Here is a 17,406-nt window from a genome sequence, read left to right on the forward strand (position 1 = left end):
ATTTAGTCAGATGATCCAAGTCGTTGATCTCGTTTGATCGAACGGCCTTGATCCAATTCCACCCCAGTATATAAAACAGACCCCACCCCCTTATAACCCCCCCCATCTCATCACTCATCTTCCTCACCCAAACCTTAGAGACCAGCTGCCACCATTCCCCACCGCCTTTCGGTGGCGGCGCCGACCCCAAATCGCCCCGAAAATACACCCCAGAACCCCCTTGATCTCCTCTTTCATAATCCGTAGTTAGTTTCCTTCGAACACCCTTAGAACGGTTTGAATCTTGATTTTAAGCTATGAACCCTAGCGACCGCCTCCATTCACCCTAGCCTTCCGGTGGCGCCTCCGCCTCCAACCCCTCCCAAATTAATACCCTGAAGCCACCTCACTCCCCTCTTCCCTAATCCATAATCCATTACCCTCGAATCAAACCAGAACTTGTCGAATATTAAATCTAAGTTTTAAACCTAAAACTGCAGAGTCAAGTTTTATTGATGCTTTAAGCTAATTTTGACTTTAGCTGTGTGTTCTTGATAAGAACACACAGTTAAAGTCAAATTTTGGTTTAAAAATGAAGATTCGAAAGTTTCTTTCAATTACTATTGACCTGTGAGTTTCTGTCTTTTTTCTATATTTATATTTTATTAGTATTATTCTGATATTCGTCTTCCTCGCCTCTTTTTCTTTTTCTGGTCAATTTCAATTGAAATTCGATCAGTTCTTTGGTATAAATTATTTCTGTTCACTGTTGTTTCTTTAAGATTGGTTTTGTGGATTTGTTTCGTATAATTGGGATATCAACTTGTTTTAAGACTGTGAAATTGTATCTCGTTTAATCACTTAGTCATAGTAATTGGGATTAGTTCAATAATTTGGTTTAACTTCTTGTTTAATTATGTTGATAAGAATTGATTAGTATAAGTTTAAAGTAGTCACCTAATTAAGAAGCTTCTATAGTGGTAGGGTTTAGATTTCACTACTGGAAAATTTAATTCAACAGGGGTTGAATGGAATCAATTTTTTAATGTTGAAAGGCCATCTTGTGAATCAAAGGGCATTCCCATTGCCTATTTAAGGAGTTCATCGGTATATTATGGAAAAAAAATCGAGAGGAGAAGAACATTCTGATATTCTGAAAGTATTGAAAAATACAGATTTTTTTAAGAAATAAGAATCCAATAAATCGGCTGAAAACTCTCTATTGTACCATTGAGCCTTAGTAAATCCTGATTCTTTTAAGCTCTGAAAACAATGATGTTCAGTGATGGGATTTGAGTTGGTTTGATACTAGTTTTTTGGAAGGTTTTGATCAAATTGTGTTAAAGACTACTGTTCCATTGGATTGTAAATCAATTTTCTGGTTTCATTTGCTGAATTTGGGCTGTGTTGTTACTACTGTCGATTTCTGCTATTTAAAAATTGCTTATCTTTCTTTATTTCTTTGTTCCCTCAATCTCAGGTACACTTCTGTATTCTACCCTATGTGAATCTTGAGTTTAAAGATCGAAATGAAAAGCTTAGTGTTAAGTAGGACACTGTTTTCATATCATTGAGTCAATTATATGTTTTAGTTTTCATCCAGAATGTGATATAGCCATGTTACTTGGTTTTGAATTCTCTTGAAAGCCTGATTGGTATGTTAATTGGATTAATTCTGTAGTTAATCTTGCCCTCCCATTGAGTGAATGCAAACTCTCTAAAGGGCCAAGGATCGACTGTCTCCCCAGGTTTCGATACTATTCTATTGCTGAAAAATGAATGAGCTAGTTTGAAATTTTGTGTTACACTCGATGTCTAGCTCTGGTTTGAACCTCGCTTGCATATTTATTGGTTGTTGGGTTAATCATGTAGCCTATTTGTCCTAAGTTGCTTAAATGAAATTGGAACCTTGGTTTAATTAGTTTGTGCTTCAAATTGTAAGTTAAACATGTCATTCTGGGCAGCCCGTTATCGAATAACTGGTTATAACAAACTTGGTTCAATAATGCATGTTAAAAATGAATTTGTTTGGTTTAGTTAATTTTAAAAAAAAAGAGATGTGGAGGGTATATAAAACATGTATGCATATTTAGCATCACGGTCTATTTTCATATTCAGCATCTGAGATAAAAAAAAAGCAATATTTGCAAATGGAACAAAAATCCTGATGTTACTAGTTTTTATGACTTATAGTTGTTACACCGGTTCTATTCGTCATTGTATTTCATAGTCAATTTGGCAATTAGAAATAAAGGGTGAAATCGAAACTTATGTGTTTAAATTGATGTAATATTTTAGAGTACAGTAGTCGAATACTACTGTACCCACTTTGAATCTGGATTTCGTAACAGTTTCAGGGAAATCAAGAATGCTCATGATTACTTCCGTACGAATAATATTCCTTTAAAAAAGATCAAGGTGTGCCATATATAGTCAAATCGTACAAGTTATGGTCCTCGTAAGTTAGCTTAGAAACCTTTTGGTTAGAATTCGAGGCGCGTCATTTAGCAAATTTCCATGGCCCTCGCAAAATTGCAAACGCGCATTTGCTTTAAGCGCATCCTTTTAATAATTCACCTCCCTAAACTTGGGTGCGCATTTATGTCACCCAAATCCAAATCTCAACAATGTTTAAAGTATGTCAAAAACCGCGGGTGCATTTATCTGACACGGTTCAAGACGTGCTTTAACAAGCATTGCAATATTCCTAAAAATGAATAAAAGCGGTTAAAGTTAAAAATGCATATAGGCCAAAACATGTATTAAAATCAGATAATAGGCCAATTGTAACAGTTGAGCGATTGTACTAGAACCACGGAACTCGGGAATGCCTAACACCTTCTCCTGGGTTAACAGAATTCCTTACCCGGATTTCTGGTTCGCGGACTGTAATACAGAGTCAACCCTTTCCTCGATTCGGGATTTGAATCGGTGACTTGGGATACCATAAATCTCCCAAGTGGCTACTCTGATTTCTTTAAATAAATAATCTCGTTTCGATTGTCCTTTAATTGGAAAAACTCCTTGTACCCTTTCCGGGTGTAGAAAAAAGGAGTTGTGACAGAAACCACACTTTTGTCACGAGTACTCGACTCCAAATATCCCTAAATCTATTCAATTCATTTGCATAATGTAAATAACACTTCAAGTAACTGATTCTATAATTAAATTCTAAGCTAATACATGAAATTATGTAAAATGACCAAAACGCCCATCAGGCCCACGTCTCGGAATCGGGTGAAATTTACATTTTCAGAGACCTCGTACTCTCATGATTCTATACATCACAAGAACACTGAAATCGAAGTCCAAATGACCCCTCAAATCCTCAACTAAAGGCCTCTTAAACTCAAGCCCTAATTACCAATTTTTCCCAAATTTCTCACCACTAGTTAGGTCTTTAATCACATAAAAACGAGTTATGAAGTCAAGGACGTTACCTCCAAGCGATTCCCCTTTGTTTTCCTCAAAAATCTCTCTCAAAAGCTTCAAACCCGGATGAAAATGGTGAAAGAATCCCTCAAATTCGTGAAGGCAACTATTTATATGCTCTGCCCAGCGATTTCTGCATTTGCGAATGCGGTCCCAAAATTCGCGAAGTGGATTTTGGCCTTTCCTTCAGATGCGAAAATACCAGAAGACCAGCTGCTACACAACTTCAACCCCAAAATTTCCTCTATTAACCATCCGAATTCATCCCGAGACCCCCCGGGACCTCAACCAAAGGCATCAACATATCATAAAACATTATTCAAACTTGTATAAATCTTCAAAACACTTCAAACAACATCAAAACAACCAAAACACATCGGATTCAAGCCTAAGTTTCTAAAATCTTCCGAATTCCGCTTTCGATCAAAAGCCCAACCAAAACATGTCCGAATGACCTGAAATTTTGTACACGCATCCCAAATGATACAACGGAACTACTGTACCCTCGGATCAAAATCTCGCTATCAAACCGGAAATTTCAAAAATTCAACCTTCGGCGTTTCAAGCCTAAATTAGCTACGGACCTCCAAAACACAATATGAACACGCTCCTAACCCCAAAATCACCCAACAGAGCTAACGGAACCATCGGATTCCATTCCAAGGTCGTCTTCACACTGTTCCGACTACGGTCAATTTTCCAACACTTAAGCTCTCATTTAGGGACTAAGTGTCCCAAAACTCCCCAAAACTCAAAACTGAACATCCTGTCAAATCACATTAGTAGAAATAAACTTAGGGAAAGCAGTTAATAGGGGATCAGGGCATTAATTCTTAAGATGACCGGCCGGGTCATCATAGAATCGTGAAGAGATGAGACCTTATGGAACCTTGGATAAGTGAGGTTATATTTACTTGTAGAGGTCGGTCTTGACAACTAATCAGACTTACAAATTTCACTATTCGATTATGACTTGTTTTGTAAGACAGATAGATATTTCTCTAAGAAGATGTGTTTACCGTGAAAATGGTAACAACAATTAAATTTATAAATGAGACTTTAAAAATACATGATCTATTTTTATGCTAGTTTTTAGAGCAGTTGATTCTAGGAGTATGAAGTTTAACGATGAGGTACAAGTTAAAACGGGGCAGTAATCAAACCGAGGGGCTTGCTGCCCGGGCTTCAGACTAGTCGATGAAGAGCCTCGGGGTCGATATCCGGCTCGAGCTCGAGCTATCAGGTGTAGCCGAAGAAGGGATAACAGTTAGAATATAATTGAAGATGGCTCTTTATGGACAATACCAAGCGATAAACGAAGAACAGATATGAAAATAATAAATGGAAAGAGTAGCCTCGAGCAAATAAGTCAGAGAGAAAAGAGAGAGAGAGAGAGAGAGATATATTAGTGATCTTATGTGGAATAGTTGGAGCTCTCCTTTTACAGAGTGTTAACGACTCCTCTTTTCTAAGAGGGGGAAGTCCAAACTTAGTACAAGATACGTTGAGTGATAAAGGAAATGGGATGGGACAGATGATTAGCTTCATGACGTATACGTGGGCTAATGTTAGGCTGCCTATGTAGACTTGATTGACTCCGGATGCACTCTTTGGAGGTTCCCCGCATTCGTCGGGGTTTCGGCCGATGTTATCCTCGGCTGGTATCGACAGATCTTGAGGGAAGAAACCGGCTCGAGGTCCCGAGCTTCCGAGATGACCTCCTGAAGCAATTTGCCAATGAGAAATTGGTCCTCCAATTTCATCGTACACAAGATAGTTTAAGGATTATTGAAGTGAGAAAATCGGGTTAGACATTTGGAGGTGTCTAGACCAAGATTTTTACGGTGTTGAAAGATTAAAAAAATTAGGCACAGTGCCAATATAAGGTGAGAACACCGTAACATGTGTTTCATACCACGTGTGCTATCGACCATGGGATAATGGACTCTTCTTCATTGTGTGAGATCCCAAAGAAGTTATATCAACTTTTATTAGAATACCCTTTGACCTTTTACTGTCTCTTGAAGTGTCAATCAGTGTTGCTACTTTAGCATGCCACTAATAGCCATGAGTGATTCGGCAATGCAGTGCATGTCTAGGAAAGCAATTGATTTGGAATGGAAAGATTCGAGTAGAAAGGGAAGACGACTAAAATTTAGTAATTTAACTTGTATTCATAGATCGACCATTATACTTACCATGGGGGCATTGGGTGTAATTGTGGATACAAAGTTAAACATGAACTCGAGTTTGCCTCTTTTTCGAGGATGAGGGATCAGATAACTAGCTACTAGAATAGCCAACAATGTCTAGGGTATTTCAAGTAATAATAAGATCCTCATGGTAGTAGTGAATTCTTTCTGCATATGATTGGATTTCTACATAGAGCTATTAAACAACCTTAAAGGGTGTAAGAATATTGTAGCTCTTAATGCTCGCAGGTCGCACGATCTATTTACCAGTATAAATTAAGTGTGTTATTCGCATGGCACTAGTTTGGGTCTAGCCCATCATGTGCGAAGTGGGAGATGTTGGATATTGGGTTTGGGTTGTGGGTCGCCCATGTGGACTGACCCTACCCATTTAAAGAAGATAAAACCTAAAGAGGTTACCCAGGGAAGTTAAAAACACAGATAAAATAAAATAAAAATTGTTGCACGTTAGAGAGAGAATGGGAACGTGGGATTGAATGTGAGCGGGCAGTTTTTTCCTCTCTTGAAACTCCTCTCTCTCCTTTATATATATCTTTCTTCCTCAATAGAGAAATATAGTAGTCTTGAAGTAATTCTCCCTCAAGAAAACACACCGTGATAAAGGTATTTAGATCGTGAACAAAAACTCTATTTCTTGGAGATTTAGAATACGATTTGGGGCAATTCCTTTGGTGGTGAGTTCAACAGTTTCCGCTGCGTCAATAAGGTACACAACTTGTTGTTCTCGCCTCACGATTATTAGTCCATCACGTTCAATGATGGTAAGAAAATATAGGGGAATATCACGAAAACCATTTGGGTTAATTGATTTTTTTACTTTGAAACTAATTTGAATTACCTTATATGAATTATTCTTTATTTTAGTAACGTGACATAATTGTCATTTTTTTCATGTTATAATTCAAAATTTAAAATTTGGCATAAATAAAAATCTAATGAGTTACTATCATAATAAAATTAAATAATTAAGTCTTAGAATTAATTATTAGCAAAAAAATATAATCCAACTATTTTTCAAATGCATCATCTAACTAGAATTAATTTTTTAGTTGACAAAAATCTTTGATATACAAATTTGTTTCCACAAGATCAAGAAAATTGACGATGAAAAAAATAGTAAAGAACGAATATCAATTATAATATTGCATTAAGAGTAAAATTGATTAAAATACAAACTAAAATTAGTAAGAATAAAATAGTAGGTGTTATAAATAGAACTCTATTTAAGGTGAATGCCTATATTTTAGAGAGATCTTAGGGTTTGTTACTTGGTGGTTAAGTCATTTTTTCCCTATAAATAGTGGGGTTCTATTCCATTGTAATTCATCCCATATTAACAAGAATTCTCTTCTCTCTAATTTTCTCTGCTATACTCTTCTTCTTTTTTTATTGTTTTATAACACGTTATCAGCACGAGACTCTAACCAATTGAGTAGAAGCTATGGGATTGAGCATAATGATCGTCAATTGTTCCATGAACTTCCTTCATGATTAAATTCTGGATTTAAGGTAAGTATTTTTCTTTATTTTCTCTTTTAAATTCTTGAATACTATAATTTGATTTTATATACAAGCAAAGACAACAAAATTTTGATTATAACTCTAATAGAGTTTGTAAGAAATTATAATCGCTCGAAGTGGTAAAATTTCTATGTCTTTCCATGATCAAAGTCATGTATGATCGTGAGCACGAGAAGTGGAAATCCGTCCCATTAAATTTGCTTCATTCTCATTCCCTTAAGAGAATGTGGTAGCAATATGTGATAAGTCTGAAAGAAAACAAAATTATTACCGTGAAGGTGCGATGACCCAAAAGGTCATCACTTGTTTTAGAAATAAATTATGTATTCCAAGGACTTAAAAACCTCTTTCTGTCTCACCTCAATTTGCGTGCGCAGTCCGGGCGCGTCGGAAAGCCATTATGTGAAAATCTATGAAAAATGATAAATTTTGCCTTTAAAATGAATTTAAGTTGACTTCGGTCAATATTTTGGGTAAACGGACCCGGACCCATGATTTGACGGTCCCTGAGGGTCCGTAGGAAAATATTGGACTTAGGCGTATGCCCGAAATCGAATTCCGAGGTCCCAAGCCCGAGAAATAAATTTTTAAAGAAACTTATTTTCTGGAATATATATAAGTGTTCGGAAATGAAATGTGTTTGGAATTTGATGGTATTGGGCCAGTATTTTGGTTTCGGAGCCCGGTACAGGTCTTATATGTGATTTAAGTTGAGCCTGTAAAATTTGGTAAGAAACGTAGGTCATATGACGTGATTCGGAACCTTAGTTGTAAAATTTTAAACTTTAAAAGTTCTCGAGATTTTCTTTGATTTTGATGGTAAATTCATAGTTATTGATGTTATTTTGGTATTTTGATTACACGAGCAAATCCGTATGATGTTTTTAGGTTAGTGTGCATGTTTGGTTTGGAGCCCCGAGAGCTCGGGTGAGTTTTGGATAGGCCATAGAGTGAAATTTGAACTTAGGAATTTCTGGTGTGTTGCAGGCCTGCAGGCTTCGCAATTGCAAGCAATGTGTCGCAAATGCGAATAGTGGCCTGGGCTGCCTTGGTCGTAAATGCAATATATTTGTCGCAAATGCGACATCGTAAATGCGAAGGCAGTATCGCAAATGCAAAGAAGACTGGATTCCTCAGGGTTCGCAAATGCGAAGAGGACTGGATTCCGAACCCTTGTTCGCAAATGTGAAATTAGCAGTCTGAGGGGTTCGCAATTGCGAACCCTGGTCGCAATTGCGACATCTACAACCTGCACAATCATAACTTAGACGCATTTCAACAATTTTTCAAACCCTTTCAAAACCTAAACACTCTTGGGCGATTTTTCAAAGACAGGTACTCTTCCAAATCGATTGTAAGTCATTTCTAACTTATTTTTATTAATCTTTAACATCTTTCCTCATGATTTCAACTCAAAATCAAAGGTTTAATGGGGGAAATTGGGTGTTTTGGGTAGAACCTAGGTTTTTCAAATTTTGGGCATTTGGACCTCGATTTGAGGTCTGATTTCAAAACAAATTGTATATTTGGGTTCGTGGGGGAATGGGTAATCGGGTTTTGGTTCGAACCTCGGGTTTTGACCATGTGGGCTCGGGGGAAAATTTTGACTTTTTGGAAAAAAACTTTAGAAAACCTATTTTCATGCATTGGAATTGATTCATTTAACATTTATTGATATAGTTAAGTAACGTGTGGCTAGATTCGAGCGAATTGGTGATGGAATCAAGATGTAAAGCGATAGTTGAGACTTGAATTGTGTCTGTGGCATCAAGGTAAGTATTTGGTCTAACCTTAACTTGAGGGATTAGGAGTTGTGTCCTATTTGCTATGTATTATTGGTTGAGTATGACGTATAGGCATGGTGAAGAGTATCTATACGTTGGTGTCAAACATGCCCGTGAGTCTTATAATATGATTAATGTGACTCCGTTTGTATTTTTCATGCCTTATGTGATGATTTCTATTGTCGAGAAAAGCTTGTGGAAGTAATATTGGTATTTGAATATTGAAGAGTGTTGGCTCAAGTTGTATAATGAATTGTGGAAGTATAATTGGCAATTGAACCTTATAGAGAATTGGCTCAAGTTGTGAAGTGAGTTGTGAAGTAAATGTGAAAAAGAGAAGAGGATTATTATATTGTCTCCATTGCCGGGATGTTGTTGCTTTTAATGTTATCTCCCTTGTCAGGTTGTCGATGCTTTTGATATTGTTCCCTTACCAGGATTTAATTGTTGAACTATTGTTCCCTTACTGGGATTTTATTGTAATTTTATTTATTTCCTTGATCTTATTGCTTGTGATTGTTGTTTGGGTGAGGAAGAGTGTTAAAGCATGAAGGGTGATGTCGTGCATTGTTTTGGTGAGAGAGTGTTAAAGCACGAAGGGTGATATCGTGTATGATTTTGTGAGGAAGAGTGTAAAAGCACGAAGGGTGCTGCCGTGCCACACGATGTACAATTTTGTGCCGATTATATTAATTTTATGGTGAGGACGAGAGTAAAAGCACGAAGGGTAATGCCGTGCAGATTATATTGATTCTTATGGTGGGGAAGAGAGTAAAAGCACAAAAGGTGATGTCATTGTTTGATTTCTGATTCTTGTTGATAATTGAGTTATGGTGTTCCTTATATTTACCTGTTATCTTTTTGTTACCATTTGATGTTTCCCCGCAGCATGTTTTCCCCCTCCCATCCTTAACTGTACATTCATGCTTTTATTTTTCACTGTATATGATTTAATTGTATAGGTTTATTTGGTAGTCTGGTCCTAGCCTCGTCATTACTTCACCGAGGTTAGGCTAGGCACTTACCAGCACATGGGGTCGGTTGTGCTGATACTACACTCTGCATTGTGTGTAGATCTCGGTACTAGAGCATACGGATCGTAGCTTTGGGTTGTTGCCTTCAGTCTAGTCGGAGATTCTGAGGTAATCCTGCAGGCGTCCACATGACTTGGCATCTTCTCCTATCTTTTTATTCTGTTTCTTTTATATATTTCGGAGACAATGTTGTAATAAATCTTTCGAACCTTTATTTGTAGTATTCCTAGATAGTCTGTGAGATTGTGACACCAGTCGTGAGTAGTTTATGTATGAATTGGTATTGGCATCTTTATTAATATATTACGTTTCAATCTTCCGCTTTTACATTTCCGTTGTTTATATAATGTTGACTCTTAATTGTAAAGGATTAAAAATGAAAAAAGGTAAATAATTTAAAAAGGTTGGCTTGGCTAGCTTTCACTAGTAGACGCTGTTGCGCCCCCTTTTTTACTCTGCAGAATCGGGTTCATTACATTTTGGTTATGGGATAACTCTTTCCTTTTGGGAAAGGGGGTTTACATTTTTGAAGAGTCGCCACCTAATGATTTAAGGTGCGTTAGGACACCTATAGGGTTCATTTTATAATTGGTAACCAAAGATAGGGTAAGAGCTTGAAATTATCCTAAGGGGAAGGTGTTAGGCACTCCTCAGGATCCACTAGTGTGGTTCCCGGCCAAACAGTTTTTGTGAATTTGTACAATTAGCAGATAGAAAAGTAGGGCTCAAATAATAGGGGATTTAGGTTTAAATACACAGATGTAAGAAAACAACTAATGAAAAAAAAGCGAGATTTTGAAAAGAATTACAATCTAAGCATATTCATGAATGTAAAAGGGTGTCCTAGGTTTGTTTATAATATGGATCACATAAATGCAATACCCCGTATGACACTCCTCAAAGAGGGACTACACGTGGTATTAACGCACCAGTCATCATATCCATATCTACCCTTTCTCGCCCCGCGAAGGTAATTAAATCGAGGGTTGGTCTCGATCCCTATTGCATGTTGTTACCCGTCCCTTCCTATCAGTCTCGGAAGAATTTAGGACTCCTATCCTATAAATGGGGGTTCTAGGTAGACCCTCAAGTTTAAAGGCAAAATACTAGGCGACAAATAAGAACATATAAGACTGCATTTAGGGGGAAAACACAGAAATAGATAGAAGGCTCAGATGTACCTCCACAAGTAATGCACATAGACATCACGACTCACACACATGTAAGGTCCACATTTGAACTCAGAATTCTAAAGCATGGTATTTGATGATAACAACAGAACCAGATTTATTACATGACTCAGAAAAGAAGTCTAAATCAGGCTTGCCTACTGATTTTAACACATTGACAATTAAACACTAATCATAAAGACGGTTCTGATTTTATTTAAAGTTGATTGTCTAAGGCTTGCCTAGGGGTGGAATACAGATGACTACAAGGTAGGTTTTTAAAGCGGACTCTTGAATCCTTATAGGCATGACATCTAATGACAAATCAAGGCAATTTTTGAAAGAACGTGTTTTAGAGAACATAAACCATTAATTAAACCAGTTTCAAAATGAACTAAAATGCAAACTGGATTGATTTATTTAAATTAAACTAGTTGAGATCTATAGGCATAATTTCTAGAGTTATTCCCTATAGGCATGACATCACTGATTTCAGAAACTTTGCAGGCATAATGACCAATGAAAGAAAGCAAGTAACATCTATTATAACAGGGGCTGGATTAAATTATACCCTATAGGTAGGGCATCTATTTGTGAAACTGATTTTGAGACCTATTAAACATGATTTCTAACATGGTAAGGCAAGTATAGTAAAACCCTATAGGCATGATTTCTAACATGGTGAGGCAAACATAGTAAAATCCTATAGGCATGATTTCTAACATGGTAAGGCAAACATAGTAAAATGTAAAGTCTTATAGGCATGATTTCTACCTGCCTTACTCTACAAACATGTAAATACCCGCCCTTTTTACTAGTTACCCCAATATTCGTTTACAAATCATTACAAACCAACATTGAAATGAATTACATAAGTAGAAATGAAAAAATAAGAAGTTACACTACAGAGAGCCTGATTAGGACTTCCTCCTGAGTTATGTGATAAATCACCTCAAGTGCCAAGATTGTTCCATAGTCTTTCTCATATACGGGTGTGTTAGAGTTCCCTAAGGACCTCAAGGGATCCCGAGCAGTGCTCACACCAAGATTTCATAGCCAAGATAGAGTAAGTGCAGTGTGGAAAGGCCAGCTTTTATGTGTCCAAGTTCATAGAGAACTCAAGGGTCCCAAGGCAAGGCTCACATAAAAGGGGCAAAACCTAGTGGTCTAAGAGTATATGTGAGAGTGCTTGACATAGATTTCAAAAGAGTTGAGTTGGAAATAGTTTTGACAAATTTGTTTGAAATAAGTTTGCAAAACAACAGAAGAGTTGCTTGGGGAAAAACAGTTTTGAAAGGAGAAAGGAATACGAGCAACAACAACTTGGAACAAACCAGCACACACAAAACAAATTCAAAGAATAGTATTACTTCAACATTCATAAGCAGGGAAGTAAAGGGTTGGGGACATAGAGAGCCCAAATCAGAAACACATAACATGGATGAAAAGAGATGCATATAGACCAGCAAGTACAAAGAACAGGTAGGAACTGATTGGCCTCCAGAACACAAACTACCACTTTAAAATGTTAACAAGGAAATCATGCTCGAAATTAGAATAGTAATAAGGCATAGGGACAGGGTATGAGAGTAGTCATGTTGAGGGCAGGGGTCTATTACACATAATTAGTCATGCCACTTAGTGTTAACCAAGCACATTTAAGAGTCTATGATACTATCATGGCATACTAGTTGAGGGAAATAAACAAGAACTTAAGTAGACATGTTGATTACACTTGAACAAGAGAGGGAAAAACTTAAGCATGCTGAGTAAAGCAGTAAATAAGAAGAGCAATTAAACACATAGGCCATTAAATTAGTGCAGAAGAAGACATGGATTAACAGACATGGAGCACATAGAGTTGAGTTTCAGAATTGAACTAGGAACATACCAGTTAAGGAAGTAAAGTGCAGAAAAGTAAAGCAAGTAGAGTTCCACAGTCTAGCCTTGGCTTTCAGCCAGCTAGACAAGCAGTTAGCACAAGTAGCAAAGAAAGAAGAGAGAGTTTGAGTGTGTGTGTGTACTCTGAACTGTGTTCGCATAAGAGTCAGAATGAGAGTGCATATATAGCACTTAGAGAGATGAAACAAATAAGGTAAAAAATGATCTAGAGTTCATAAATAAAGTAGGTAAATATAATCAACAAGTTAATTGGGGCTAACCCATTAATTTTGCACAAACAAATCCGGGAAAGTCATGTTAATACAAGGAAAATCCATTACCAGCCCTGATTGGGGCTTAAATAAGGTAACAAATCATAAATTGACCATAAATTAATCAACCAGTTGGTATAAGGCAAATAATACTAATTACAAGCCAGAAATAAGGAAAGTAAGTAAAAACCCCAAAGAATACTGACTTTAACGGGAAAAATTGGTTCAAATCCATAATAGAAATCAATTAAGCAAAAAATCCCAAAGAATACTGGTTTTAGCAGGAAAACTGGTTCAAATCCTTAATAGAAATCACTTAGTATGTTGGGTTGACAAAAATAAACAAATAACGGAGAACAAATTGAAGAAAATTAGTGCAACAAACAAAAACATCTAGGTTTTAAGTATATACATGAGAATCAGTCAAGATAGTAAAGAAACAAAGCACTGAAAAGTTAGAAAACCCCTTTTGAAAACACTTAGGGCAAACCCAAATTTCAGAAGAAAGCGAATGGAGTCGAAATAGTTAGCCAGAATGGAAGATCTTCAAGAGAAAGTGACAGATAATACTCGAACCCTCTCAGATCTACAAAGATCTGAACGGATTCGAATAGTTGTAAAACTAGGGTTTTCAAAAAAACAACTGAGATGAAAGAAACTTGATTAAAAGCCATAGATTCAAACTGAAAATGAAAGGAAATCAGTACTCACAAACAAGGATGACCCTAGACGGACCTGTAAACAAACCTCAGACGAAGGAACATGTTGAATCTCCTTGAGATTCTTTTAGGGACCCACGTAATCAACAACCAGGAGGTATAGAAGGTCGATAGTCACCGGAGAATACTCAGAATCTCCATAGACGAGAGTTTCTCGCTGGTGACGGCAATTAGGGTTAGGCTTAGGATTTTAGAGCATTTGAGAGGAGAGGGATTAGATGTCGGCGTGAGAGAGGAGTGAATGAGAGGGTTTGGGGGGGTTAGGTCCAGGTTTAATTAAGGAAAGGGGAATGGGGACCGTTGATCTAAATGATCAACGGTCAGGATTGAATGGGGTAGGTGGTCGGGTTAAGGACTTAGGGTTTGGATCGGGGATTTGACAGATTAGGTATGGGGTTTGGGTTGGTTTAATTGGGGTTTGGGGCTGATTATAATTTAAATAAGGGTGGCTAGTTATTAAATACCCAATTAAAATTAGATAAATAATTAGTAAAAATAGCTAATAATTAGATAAAATGAAATAAAAGCTAAATAGGTAAAATTAAGGTAATTAAATAATATGAAAAATATAAAATAACAGATTATTGAATTAAAATAGTATAAAGTGTACAATTAGGCTATAATTGCAAAATTATTGTAACTATAGCCAAACAATGCCAAATTGGCCAATTTGTGAAATAATTAAATCCTAATAGGATTAAAAATGATATGTTGATCTAAGAAATACTTTGAAATTACTTGTAATGTAATATATGAATAATTATTGGATATAAAATACTGAATAATTAGAAAATAAATATGGAAAATTATGGAAAAATATAAATTATTATAAAAGTGATTTTGAAGGTATTTATGCAAATTTAAAAATAGTTTAAGGAAAATTGGGTATCAACAGACGTCATCACGACTCTCGATTCGGGTCGTGACAAGTTGGTATCAAAGCTCTAGGTTAAATAGTTCTCACAATTCACGGACAAGCTTAGTAGAGTCTGAGGGATCGGTACGGAGACGTCTGTATTTATCCCCTAGAGGCTACAGAGTTAGGAAAAACTTCACATCTATTCTTTCCTGTCGTGCAGTTTGTTTTCTCAATGCTAATTGAATTTCTACTCTGTTCTTTCGCAGATGGCGAGAACACACACTTCCTCATCCACTAATCAGCAGCTCGAGCCCCCAGTAGCAGCTCCCACGAGGGGAAGAGGGCGAGGCTGAGGCTGTGATAGAGGCCGAGGTAGGGGCAGAGCTCAGCCCAGAACAACAGCACCAGTGGCGGAGCCTCAGGTTGAGTTTGATGATGAGGTTTCGGCCTAGGTAGTTCCGGTGGGCCCAGCTCAGGTCCCAGAGGGGTTCATTACTACCCGAGTACTCCGGATGCTCTGGTCCATCTAGTGGGCCTTGTGGAGAGTGTCACCCGGGCAGGCTTGCTTCCTGTAGCACCAGCCGTCTCTCAGGCTGGAGGAGGAGCCCAGATTCCTGCTACTCACACTCCAGAGCAGATGGCTCCCCAGTTTCAGACTCCAGCAGCTCAGCCAGTTGGAGCAGTTTAGCCGGGTGCGGTAGCTCAGACCGGTGATGGAGCAGCTATGTTTGCCGATGCATTGTGGAGATTGGACAGGTTCACCAAGCTCTTCACTACCACTTTCAGTAGTGCATCTTCTGAGGATCCCCATGATTATTTAGACAGTTGTCACGAGGTTCTTAGGAACATGGGGATAGTGGAGACCAATGGGGTTGACTTTGATACTTTTCACTTATCTGGATCCGCCAAGACTTGATGGAGAGATTATTGCTTGGCTAGACCAGCTGGGTCACCAGCTTTGACTTGGGATCAGTTTTCTCAGCTATTTCTGGAGAAGTTTCTTCCTGTCACTTAGAGAGAAATCTATCGGAGGCAGTTTGAGCATCTTCAATAGGGTTCTATGACTATTACTCAGAACAAGACCAGGTTTATTGATTTGGCCTGTCATGCTCTACTATACTTCCCACTGAGAGAGAGAGAGGAGAGGTTCATTGAGGGACTCATTCAGCCTATTCAACTTCAGATGGCTAAGGAGACAGGGAGTGAGATTTCTTTTTAGGAGGCGGTCAATGTCGCCAGGAGAGTTGAGATGGTTCTATCGTAAGGAGGTGGTCAGGGGTCTGACAAGAGGCCTCGTCATTTAGGCAGATTCAATGGCGCCTCGTCCGGAGGCAGGGATTCGTATGGTAGAGGCCATCCTCCTAGTCCTTCTCAGTTAGCACTTCAGGTTTCTCACTATGATTCACGTGGTCGTGGTTCTCATATGTAGTATTCTGATCAATAGTCCTACAGTGTACCACTAGCTCCTATCAGTGCACCACCAGCTCTTATTAGTGCACCGCCGCTCCAGAGTTTTTGGGGTGGTCATTCAGGTTGTCAGGGTTGGTCAGCAGCTGAGGGCTTGTTATACTTGTGGTCATATGGATTACATTGCTAGATTTTGCCCTCGAGCATCGAGCAGCTCTTAGCATCAGGGTTCCCGTGCTATGGTTCAAGCACCGAGTGTTCCACAGCCTGCTCAACCAGCTATAGGTGGAGGTAGATGTGCTAGAGGTGGAGGTAGAGGTTTTAGAGGTGGAGGTCAAGCCACTAGAGGTGGAGGCCAGCCAGCAGCAGGTCGTCCTAGGGATGTAGTTCAAAGTGGTGGGGCCCAGCCCCAATGTTATGCTCTTCCCGCCAGGCCTGAGGCTGAGGCTTCCGATGCAGTTATCACAGGTACTGTTCTGGTTTGTAGTAGAGATGCTTTAGTTCTATTTGATCCAGGGTCTACATACTCCTATGTGTCATCTTATTTTGCACCGCATTTGGTCATGCCTAGTGATTCTTTGAGTGCTTCTGTATATGTGTCTACACCGGTGGGTGATTTTATTGTGGTAGATCGTGTCCATCATTCATGTATAGTTGTGATTAGGGGTCTTGAGACTCACATAGATTTGTCAGTTTTGGACATGGTTGATTTTGATGTCATATTGGGGATGGACTGCTTATCACCTTACCCCGCTATCTTGGACTGTTATGCCAAGATTATGACCTTAGCCTTGCCGGGCTTACCTCATTTAGAGTGGAGAGGGACTCCTGGTCATTCTACTAGTAGTATTATCTCATATATGAAGGCTCGATGTATGGTCGAGAAGGGGTATTTGGCTTATTTGGCATATGTTCATGATTCTAGTGCCGAGGTTCCTTTTATTGATTCTGTGCCTGTCATTCATGAGTTTCCTGAGGTATTTCTTTCAGACCTATCGGGTATGCCACCCGATAGAGATATTGACTTCTACATTGATTTGGCTCCCGGGCACTCAACCCATTTCTATTTCGCCGTATCATATGGCCCCGCCTTAGTTAAAAGAGTTGAGGGAGCAATTACAAGACTTGCTTGAAAA

This window comes from Nicotiana sylvestris, chromosome 1 (genome assembly GCF_000393655.2).
Source record: "Nicotiana sylvestris chromosome 1, ASM39365v2, whole genome shotgun sequence".
Lineage (NCBI taxonomy): Eukaryota > Viridiplantae > Streptophyta > Magnoliopsida > Solanales > Solanaceae > Nicotiana > Nicotiana sylvestris.